Here is an 11,889-nt window from a genome sequence, read left to right as displayed (position 1 = left end):
GCTGCATCTACAAAACGCACAACGGTTTGTGCGTCCTTCGTGTGTGCTAGTGCTTGACCACCTTTGCATCCAGGAAAGTGGGTGTATTGTTCAGTAAAACACAAGTAATGGTGAGACCTAGTTAAGCACCACATTCTACCAGCAGATGTTGAACGGCACACAGTCCAGGAAACTGCCACTACAAAGGCTGAAGTACAGGAGGATACGAGTGAGAAAGGGAAGAAGGGAAGAGGAAGCATCTCAGACCCTATTACCATTCACTGCTAACGACTGCTGAATGCACGGGCCATTGGTTCCCCCTTTCTCAACGTGTGAATGAGGAACACAGCAAAATAACCTACCAGCGAGTGCAAAAGGATCCCCGGGAGATGTGTCAAGAGTGCACTCCAGAGCCTGATCTTCCTGCTATGTTTGGAGAGACTGCCACGGGGCGAAATGTTTACTAGACTGACTCAGATACTAATGGGAGTCAGGGGATAAGTGGGAGAAGAGGGAAACAAAGAAGTCAGCACAGCAGAGAGCTGAACTTTCATAAGAGGGAAGTGAGGAAAGCTTGTTTATGAACCGCTTTGCCAGGAAGTCCTGTGACTAACCTTATTTCACACACCAATTTTATGGACCAGAATTGTATTTATGGCATGCAGGACAAAATGCACAACGAAGCTGTGAAAAGCTGGGCCTGCCCTTCCTTTGTAACCTTATAGCGAACTCCCTGAAAGCTCTCCTGGCATGAGAGCATCCCACTCGAGCGAGGCTTTGCCTTTGCAGCCAAGACTGTCGCATCGGGGCCTGGAAGCAGATTTTGTAACCCCAGGGAGGAAACCAACACAGCAGAGCTGTGCATTCTTGCAAAAAGAACTGTTCTTTTTGCAATCTAAAGAAAGAAAATTTGACATGCTGTAGTTTTGCACTATGCCCGTCTGATTGCTCCTGTGCAGCACAACAGGGCATCGCACCTCTTTCCATTCACCCTTTCCTGCACCTGTCCTCTCCTCTTTGCAGTCCAAGGAAAGCAAGACTATACCATTCCATAGTTTCAATGGCAACTTATGGATCACATGGGAAATGTATGGGATTGCACAGGAGCCTTCTCTAGGAGAACTTTCCACTTTCTGCCGGTACCACAATGTGGACAGAAGACCAGAGATGATCTGGGAGTTTGTACAAGCTGAACAGGATGGACATGAAGCACAGAGTCACCTTGAAAAGCCTGTGCTCATGGCAGAGCAAGTCAAGGAAGATGCTGACAGACTGAAAAAATCAGGGGAGGAGAAGAGGGAAGGCTCAAGGGCAACAATGCCAATGCAGAAAGATTATAACAAAATAATGCTTGACTTGGTTAAACATCAGCTCACAGGTAAGAGGAACAAGCCAGCGTCCTGAAAGGGTTTGCACAAGCCAAGAGGATGAACTATTTGGCCTAGGCCCTATAGGCATGTGTAACAAAAACAAATGAACAAACAAGCAAACGATTTTTCAGAAGCAGGTTAAATAACAGGAAAAATGTTATGGTGGCAGGAGGTACTAGCTTGGGCGGTGGGGCCCAGTGAGTAGAAGAGGGCGCACGTGGCACCTCAGTTCTGTCACCACTGTCCACTCATGCTGCCTGCACCTGTGCCACTGACATGGAGACAAGGGACTGGTGCGGGTGTTGCTGGGCAGGTCAAGCAGACGCCCCTGAACCTCCTCCGTGCCCCACATCCCACTGCCAAGGAGGAGAAACCCAAAGTACTCTCCCTCCCCTGCCAGTTCCTGGGGTAAGATGGATCACCAGTCTGCAAATATAAGGTCAGAAAGGACAAATAATGTACCCAGACTGGCCCAACATGGTGCCTGTCCACAGAGGTTTATGCTTCAGCTGCTTCCCACAGTCTTTCCTCAGCCTGTGAGCTGCTTGGGGCAGTACCAAGCCCTGAGAAACAGGCCCAGCCACAAGATAGTTGGTCTGATGCCCCCGTGGATTAGATAGGTCCCACCTGTCCAGTTTATTGTTCTAGATGTCTTCTCCGGCACATCTTCCCATGCTGCAGTTTGGTGGTTTATGGCTGCTCTGATGGATGCATTGATGGCTTGTCGCTCTGAAAATGCCAACCTAATGAACAGATTTTGAACTGCCTGCTGTTGGCAAGGTCACACTACCGCAGGGAGAGAAGACCTCTGCGGCTACATTTTAATCTGCAGTGCTGTTCTTTCACTTCTCCCTGCTGTGGTGGGCAAAGAGGGTGGAAACCTCCTTTTCTCTAGTGGAGGGGTGTAGAGGGAGCTGTGACACGGCCAGCAGCAGTGGATTACCCCTGGCAGAGATGCACACGGTCCTGCAGCAGCTGTGGGTTTGCACTCGCTAGGATGCTGGCATTCCTTGTGCTCAGTCCCAATGCCCCCTCCCCATATCCCTCCTGCCCCTGCTGCTCCCAGCACAGGCAGTGTCTCCAGGAACTCCTCACATCCAGACTAGATGGGCATGGCGCTCCTGTAGCCTTGCCTGCATGGTTGCATTCACCTCCCAGCTAACTTATAGCTGGGGTAGATTGAAGCCTCTCCCAGTGCTTCCTCATCCAGCGCAGCACATTTTGGTGGGCGGGTAAGGGCCTGGCAGTGTATCCTGCTCCTCACCCACCTCCCTGTCCCCACTACAGCTCTGCATAGCCCTGACCATCCAGTGCTGCCATGCTGCAGCAGGGACCGTGCTAAACCTCACCTGTGGCAGCAGCGTTTCCCCTGGATTTCTCTGCACGGTGGTTTCTGTAGGTGCTTTGCTGTGCTCCAGAGGTGCCTGTATAGATGGATCCTGTTTAACTCACTTTGATTAACATGCTTCTGCTATCAGCTCTAGCATCTTGCCTCCATCTGTCTGAGATGTGCCCATGCTGGTACTCCTGTAGCATGCAAGTGCCTGAATTCTGGAGCAATTTGTGCCCACTGGCTATTGCTACTGGTACTCTATCAAAACAAAACAACAAAGCTCACACACATGTATGCAAATATTTGTATGCACGGCCTGCAGCCCCTGCGTCCCATCCCCTCAATAAACACCCCACCACATCCTAGAGCACAGGTTCCTCAGCCTTTCCGTTTTCTCCCAGTTATTCCCCCAGGCCAGGCTTTTTTCCTGGGGAGGGACCCGAAGAGCTGGCCATGGCACAGAAAGACCCCATGTAGTTCCTCAGAGTCCAACGTAGCTGACCCTTTGCCCCAGCACTTTTGAGACCTGCCTCCATGGGTCCCTGGTGCAGACCTGAGTGCATGTCTCCCTGCCAGGGACAGCGGTGCTGCTCAGCCAGCCCTTGGCTTGTGCAAGGCCCTGGTCCATGCTGATGGGTAGGGCCACAGCTTCCTTCCCACCAGGGCTCCCTGCAACGCCCCAGGCACTAAGGAGAGGGAAGCCCTTGCAAGAAGCTCTTTTCAACCTGCTCCTATTTTCTCACTCTGGCAAGATGGCAGGGATAGGGGAGTATTTTGCCCCAGCTGATGCTAGGGCAAGAGCTCAGCATCTCCTGCCTCTCTCCAAATTTCTGCTGCATCTCCAATCTGGGAAAGGAAAACAGCCTGGCAGCATGCTTGGTTCAGCACTCTGCAGGGTGGAGGAGAACAAGGGTCAGACTCAGACCTTATTCTGAGGCAGGTAAAGTGAAGATAGGATCCTCCCCATGCAGGCCAGCCCCCAAGCAGATTTTTCCTACAGACATCTGTCCTCGTTAGCAAACCTACTCTGAGGAACAGTGCCGTGTCCCTGCAAAGGTCCCATTCCCCTGAAAGCCACTCCACGCCAGCCCTGTCCACCCAAAAGTCCCACATTCCTCTGCTTTGGGGGATAAGGGACTTTGAGCAGCAATCGATGTCCTTCCCCAGCATTAACTCTCGCCATGGTGAGCTGGGAGAGGCAGCAAAACTACAACCAGACCTCTCAAAGAGGCAGAGAGCACCTGGTGAAGCAAGGCCTCTGCCCCAGTTATTTGGTAGATATTTATCACATAACACCTGACACCTGCACCAGCACTGCCTTTGAAGCCAATCTGTTTAGGAAACAAAAGTGAGAGAAAATAACCCAAGTCACCCGAGGTGTCTGAGCACAAAAAGGAAGCTCGATAGATAGTCAATTAGCTTCCCTCTGATGCCTGAAGTGGATGGTGATTTGGGGGTGGAGGAGAGATAAGACAGCAGATTATCTGACTTTCATTCATTTACAAGTCGGGCAGGTTCAGCAGGATTTCTGGCTGCTGACATCAGAGCACTCCTTAACAGACAAGCCAACAAGGCAAGGCAAAGCCAATATATGAAATTTTCGGGAAATGCCAAACAGATGGTCATTAGTGGCTTATTAATAAAATGTCACCCTTCCCTGGCATCTCAGGCTTTCAAATAGGGCCTGGCCACACTGCCCTCTGCCCCTGAGGGGCTTCCCAGCTGCACTTTACTACTTCAGGCTGTCGTGGTGAATCAGCCCCTGTCCTTTCCTATTTATTTGTCCCATTGCACCAATTTTTCTTGATCTGTCAGGAGCAGAAATCATGTTTGTATCATGTTGACAGATGTTCCTCCAGGTGCCAGCGCTGGACTTCTACAAGCCCATGGGAAGCCTGTGGTGCAGATGTAACCTGCCAACTGCAGAGATGTGTAGCGGCAGAGGTGGCTTCATCAGTGTCACATGCTGCATGACCACAGCACCCATCTGCTACAGGGAGCCCTAAAGCACTGTGTAGCACATTGTCAAACATCCAAGAGCAGCTGGTCACAGGTCACAGCCTGCTCAGTCCTGTTTGTTAGAAAACGCAGGTTCAGTTAAAGCAAAAAAACCCAGATTTTGTTGAAGTATAAAGAGACTGGCTGTTGCTAAGGAGTAGGGGTTGAAGGTGGCTGCAAGAGCCCTCTCTGCAAAAGGGAGCGTGGGACCTGCTGCTGACACTGGGTAACTCTTGGGTAATGCAGCCATGGGCAGCTCTCACCCACTGCACTCTCTTAAAACAAAATTAAAATTCAAGAGATGGATCTGTAGTAGCTCCTGGCAGGTGCACACCATGAGGGCCCCATCCATCCATCTGCTCTCACCCTTGGGCTGCATTTTGCACCTCAACCAAGGCCCCTTCTTGTCTCTACAGGTGCTGCTCAGTGCCTGGGGCAAGGCCTGTGGGTGTGTGGGGAAGCAGGAAGAGAAGGAGGACCCACACAAGAGCAGGAGGTTGGCAGGATGCTGTAGACGAGGGACATTCCCAGATGGAAGGTGCTCTGAGATGTTCTTGGAGCTGTTAATCCCTCATGACAAGACATCTATGGGGCCAGGTGAGATCCACTCGAGAATACTGAGGGAACTGGCAGAGGAACTTGCCAAACCACTCTCCATCATTTATCAGCAATCCTGGTTAACGGGAGAGGTCCCAGAAGACTGGAGGCTTGCCAATGTAATGCCCATCTACAAAAAAGGCCGGAAGGATGATCGGGAGAACTACAGGCCTGTCAGCCTGGCCTTGGTACCGGGGAAGATTATGGAGTGGTTCATCTTGGGAGGACTCTGGACAGGCTGGATTGATAGGCCAAGGCCAGTTGTAGGAGGTTTAACAAGGCCAAGCGCTGGGTCCTGCAACTTGGGTCACAACAACCCCATGCAGTGCTACAGGCTTGGGGATGAGTGGCTGGAAGGCTGCCTGTAGGAAAAGGACCTGGGGGTGCTGGTTGACAGCCGGCTGAACATAAGCCAGCAGTGTGCCCAGGTGGCCAAGAAGGCCAACAGCATCCTGGCCTGTATCAGTGTGGCCAGCAGGAGTAGGGAGGTGATCGTGCCCCTGTACTCAGCGCTGGTGAGGCCACACCTTGAGTACTGTGTCCAGTTTTGGGCGCCACAGTATAGGAAAGATGTTGAGGTCCTGGAGTGTGTCCAGAGAAGGGCAACGAAGATGGTGAAGGGTCTGGAGAACAGGTCTTATGAGGAGCGTCTGAGGGAACTGGAGTTGTTTAGCCTAGTGAAGTGGAGGCTGAGAGGAGACCCTACTGCTCTCTACAACTACTTAAAAGGCAGTTGTAGTGAGGCCAGTGTTGGTCTCTTCTCCCAAGTAACTAATGACAAGACAAGAGGCAATAGCCTCAAGCTGTGCCAGGGGAGATTTACATTGGATATTAGGAAAAATGTCTTTACTGAAAGAGTGGTTAGGCTTTGGAACAGGCTGCCCAGGGAGGTGGTGGAGTCACCATCCCTGGACGTGTTCAAAAGACTTATAGGTGTGGTGCTTAGGGACGTGGTTTAGTGGTGGGTTTGGTAGTGTTAGGATAACGGTTGGACTTGATAATCTTAAAGGTCTTTTCCAACCAAAATGATTCTATGATCTCCCAGTTTGTTCAAACAACTGGAGGGATGCGCTCCCTCAGCTCACCCACCAAGCCAGGCTCCCAGCTTTGGCCCCAGTGCTGGCCGTGCCCTGGAATATGCATGTACGCCTTGGAGCACACCTGCACACACACCCCCACCCCCACGCCCCGAGCACTCTTGCACACCCATGAGCACACCCACATACCCAGCCCTGGGGGTGCGACCGGCCACGAGGCTGCTGGGTGCCTGGGCATGCATAGGGTGGGGGGCTAGGTGGGCACAGGGGTTGCCAGGGCACATGCTGGGGTGGCCAGGCACACGGGGCGGGGGGACGGGGACGGACGGACACCCTGGGCATACACAAGGGTGACCAGGCATGCCTGGAGGTGCCCAGTGCAGCCTGGGCCGGAGGTGACAGTCGGGGAGGGGACAGGGCTCCCAGGGAGGACCCGTTGGCGGGAGACTCCTGCCCCCCAGTGTCGGCTCCAGGAAGTGCCGTGCTCCCCGGGCCGGCCCTGCCCGCGCCGGCTGGGCTGGGCCTTGCGGCCAAACATCATTTTGTCTAACAAAATAAAACCACACATCCCTCCCATCCCCCAAAACCCCAACAACCCCCCCCAGAACCACCCCAGCCCTGATATATAAACCAAACCCGAACCAAACCCACAGCCCTAGCAGCATTCCATACTTTTGCATGAAAGTGGCAAACTCCCCGTGGCTGACCCTAGCCCTGTGCCCCCCATGCTGGCCGTGCCTTCCTGTCTCACGGCTGGTGACAGTGGCACCCCCCAGGCCTGTCCTGCACTCTCCGGTCATTAGTCACCCTTGCATTCAAATTTCACATATCCAGTTCTTGTGTAAACCGGACTTTTCGGAGGTGCAGGGCAGGGGCTGCTTCCCTGCCGCTCCGGAGTTACTTTTGGACCTTCTTGCTGACCTTGTTAAAGGGCTTCTCCACGGATCTGCTCACACTAGCCTGTGAAGACAGGAGAGGGATGAGCCCCGTGAATGCATCCCAGGCAAGCGATGAGTACACATGGCAGGGAGCAGGAATCAAGGCTTCATTCGTTTCAGTGCTCACAGCCTTTTACTTTGGCATGGAAAGTACGACACCTTTCTGCCTGTCCACCCTTCGAGCTATGAAAATAAAACGTAACAGGAACCCAAGCTCTCCTGAGGAGCTAGTTATCCTTCAGTGTTGATAATGGCAGGTGGACATGTCGAAGTTGCAGCTAGCACTAGCATTGCCTCAGAGTATCTGTGAGCAAGGTGCAAGCCTGCCACAAATCTCGCAGTGTTTGACATTTTCCCAGAGCTCCATGCCCTGCAAACAAATGACTACAGCTTCCCCTGGAAAGCAAAACTTTTGCTTTCCTTGGTATTAAAGGAGAGCCAGGAACTGACCTGGTTGCACCAGAAAGCCCGGGGGGGTGTGTGTGTGTGTGTGTGTGCGTGTGTGAGTGTTTAAAAAAAAAAAAAAAAAAAAAAAAAATCAGTATAATGTGTCCCATCTGTATCTGTATTGCACCAATCCTCATCAGTCAGTTTGGAGTCTGTGCTTCTGGAGATATGACATGCTAAAGCTTTTGATTTTATCCAGCTATAGCTTTAAAAATAGAGGCGCTTTTTTTGTTGGGTTTTTTTTGTTTGGTTTGGTTTCTTAGGTTTTTTTTTGTTTCATGGCAAAGTGGAAGGTTTTACTCCTGGTACTGAGGATTCAAAATAGGACTACAAAATATAATGTATTGTTTTAGCTTATACACAACAGTGAGTTTCCTTAATTGTTTCTCTCTCACTCATTCAGAGGCATCTTGTAACAGTTAAGTAGTATAATAAAAGCATTAATTGTGTACCAATTCCTGTAGAGGCCGCACACAACTCATTTATAATAGCAGCAGGGGCCTTGGTAGGAGAATCTGCGAACAAGTCTGTCCTTGTATCATTTCACTTATCTGACCTAGCAAGGAATAAAAGTGGAAACAACTGAGAAGTCAGGAGATAAATGTAACAGAAGGACAATATAAGCAGAAAACATCTATAGAACCATTCAGAAAGTGCCTTTGCTTTGTCATGTCTGTAATTTAAATGTGAAGAATCATGCTCATATTGCAGATCATGCAGAAAGACACTTCATGCCCATTACAGGAGGAAAATTTCTCCCTTGCACATGGGTGTTGAAGAACTGGGTCAGTACACATCGGAGGAAAAGCTGAAAGGCTGAGAGGAGCTGTGCCCTGGCAAGAGATACTTGAGAGGAATCACAGGGCTGCAGCAAGCAGAAACCAGCTGCCTCCAGCTCCCTGCCTACACCACAGGCTGAGTGGAGCAGGATGCATGCTGGCTCCTCCGCTGCTCCTCAGCTACAGCTGATTCTGCTCAGAATCAGCCAGTGTCACACCCCTTCCTGGGCTGCTTGCCTGTACCTGCAGGAGGGAAAATACCTTGGTAAAAGTCTGCTTTGCACTAGAGACAAAAGCTCTCGGCTGTATCCTCTTCCTAGTTGCTTAAATAAAATACTTTTAAAATTACATTTCCCAATCCCAGGCAGAGTGTTATATTTCCTCAAGGGGAAGCAACGCTGTGCAACAGCTGAATCAGCTCTGGGTTGTGTAAACTACACCTCTGTCACCCAGGCGGAGACATCCACTCGAATCCCAGTGTTACTAACATCCACAAATCCTCATGGACCACCCCATTGTTATGGTGAATTTGCAGCTCTGGAAGTCTCCATGTAAATAAAATGAATGCTACAAAATCCATGTGTATTAAGAAGAAGTTGCTACATAGCTTCTCTGCTTACAGATAAAATAAAAGGTTGCAGGTGTAAATAAGACCATTTAAAGACCAATATAATAAATTTGGGTCCTAGCAAGTTGAAAAACTCTTAGCACTTACAGTGCATCTTATATAAGCACAAGAGAGCCCTGAACCCTTTGGCAGCTGTTTTAGAGTACACTTCCCGTTTTTGTTCTACTTCAAAAGCACAGCAACGGAGCAAAAAAAACATGAAATGCATTACATGAAATTTCAAATATATTTTTTAAACATTTTTAAAATAACCATTGATGAGTGTGCAAAAATACATGGCGTGTAAAAAAACAAAAGCCAGTGAACTATATCGGAGCAACATCGAACCACCTTCGAGAGCACTCTGAGCTGGTGAAAGCTGCATGTCAGAAAGGGTTGATGTGCATGCTGGCAGGGCTATGCCTCCCCACATTCCCACCAGGCACTTGTACCATATTTGGTATAGTAATGAGGATGGAAGACCAGAAGGAAAAGCCTGACTTGGCAGGCAGTTGACAATAAAGCCTGTTTCGTATATGCTGTTATTTGTGGTCACTATCTTGGTGAGTGTTGACGCCTTTCATTTGCTCCGAGCGTACCCTTCCTCTGCTCTCCAGCCCTCACCCCACTGGGGATGGGGCTCTGAACCACAGCTTCCTGCACAACTGAGGGCATAGAAGCAACAGGCGAAAACGAGTCCTGATTAACAGGGGCAAAACAGATAAGAAAAGAGCCTTTGGATACACTACAAGCTAAAGGAAGATGAAGTGCAGCCTCATGACCTGATGGGAGAGATCAGCATAAGCCTGCTGCAGTGAAGCTTGGTGCAGTCAATTTTTCTTTTATTTTAGTCTTTACAAAAAGGATTATCTATAACCAGAGCAAATTAACTTTAACAAGCAAATAAACATACATCCACACGAACATGCTGGAGAACATTCAGGTAAAGTGGATGTCTTCAGGTGGGCAGGGCTTTATTAATCCCATGGCACATAATGATCTGAACACTGATGCAACCTGAAACATGGGCGGTTTTCTTTAAGGCCTGTAAAAACCAGAAGTCTTTAAAAACTGAAGGACAAACATCACGTTTGCCTTCAGAAAGGAAGCATCCAAGAAATTATTGGTTCATTTGTCCAATTTTTATCCCTAGAGTAATTCTGGAACAAAGTAAACAATTTTTTTTTAGTTTCTTCTTCGCATTGTTAACCAGCCATCAAGAAGAGTTTGTGCCAAACCAATCCAGTTTCCCTTTTTGATAGACCTAACGTATGAGGCAACATCCTTCTAATCAGCTTGAAGAAACACAACAGTTAATCCCTGAGACTGATATGCAGCTGGCTGAAAAAAAAACCCTCTGAAAGGGCAGTTGACTGCCCAGTAGGACAGCAAATGCTGCTATTTTGCAGGAATCTGTCAGGTTAGCAGCTTCAGTGTTTTAAACATGTGAGAGAAGGCACTCCATGGATTATATCAAAGGAGGAATGGTTAGGAAGATGTACAGGGACACAATTAGAATATAAAAAAAAAATCAAGCCATTTTCCAAACAGCACAGAACACAAGCGACAAAAATGCAATTCAATAAAATTGTTGAAAGAATTCCTCTTAGGCAGGAAAAAATCAGTGTCGCAGTAAGGAGTGACTGACAGGGCAGCAGCATTACTTAAAAGCTCAGAAATCACAGAAAGCCACAAACTGAGGAGCAGCTATACAACAATCTGTTGGCACAGAAAGAAGGAGAAGCTACTAGTTCTGGATGAACTTGCAGAAAGAAGACTGAGAGGCAAATAAGGTAGTTGTTCTGCTGTTCTAGAGATGATGCAGCCTGGGTTAGAACACAATACACTCAGCTCTAGAGAAGACCAACAGGAACGCTGAATGATTTGGAAAATATAACTTAGGAGATGAGGTTGAAAGATTCAGGCTTTTTTTCTGAAGCAGAAAAGAGCAGAGACAAGACTCAAGGCAGTGTGACCAGAGTGCAAACCAGATGCTAAACAAGCATGGTCCCTGGCAAGGGGAAGAAGGAGGAGAAGGCAACTTAATTTGCAGCAAAATCAATTTAGGTCAGTTGCTGGGGGAGTTTTCTAATTGGGGAGAATACAGCAGTGAGACAGAACATTTGAGAGACACTTTCACCAGAGATTTTTTTACAAGTTGGACAAACCTCCATGAAGAACACTGACCTGGCACTGCTCAGCAGAAGAGCATGGGGCAGGTGATGTTTTGACAACTCTTCCAGCCCTACCTAAGCTTTTATAAAAGGGTGATCAATACCATTTAACACATACCAGAAACAAACAAAATTGATTTTACACACCTGACAAAAATGGCCCAGTCTTGCCAAGGCTGCAGGACTTTTGCTCCAAGCCAAGCTCAAACACAGCCCTTGAAGTCCTGTAAATAGAAAAGCAGATGCCCTTCTCTCTGACTGGTATGTTACCAGCTTTTCTGTCTTTTATTCCTCCTAGGAAAACAAGAGACAAAGTCTTGCAGGCAATAAAATCTCTATGAAAATCAGCTGTGGAAAAATGTCAGCTCATGGCTCTGCCTCAGTACCTACCAATCTAGTCAGTGTTATCTACAGTTGAATATTCCCCTTGAACATGGTAGGATGTGAAGTTAAAAATGAATAGCCATACCCTGAGTAACCTTCCCTGTAGCCAACTTTGACATTTGAAGGACTGAGCAGTTTCACACCTTTCAAGAGTACTTAGCTGGCATTTCTGAAGCTTCTACACTGACATTTTGTGTAAAGGAAGGAAACTAGGGAGGCTAAAAAGGCTTTGAAGTGCAAGAGGGA

Source organism: Leptosomus discolor, chromosome 9, assembly GCF_034619465.1.
Source record: "Leptosomus discolor isolate bLepDis1 chromosome 9, bLepDis1.hap2, whole genome shotgun sequence".
In the NCBI taxonomy this organism is placed as follows: Eukaryota; Metazoa; Chordata; class Aves; order Leptosomiformes; family Leptosomidae; genus Leptosomus; species Leptosomus discolor.
The sequence above is the reverse complement of the archived record's forward strand: the minus strand, read 5'-3'. Positions refer to the sequence as shown.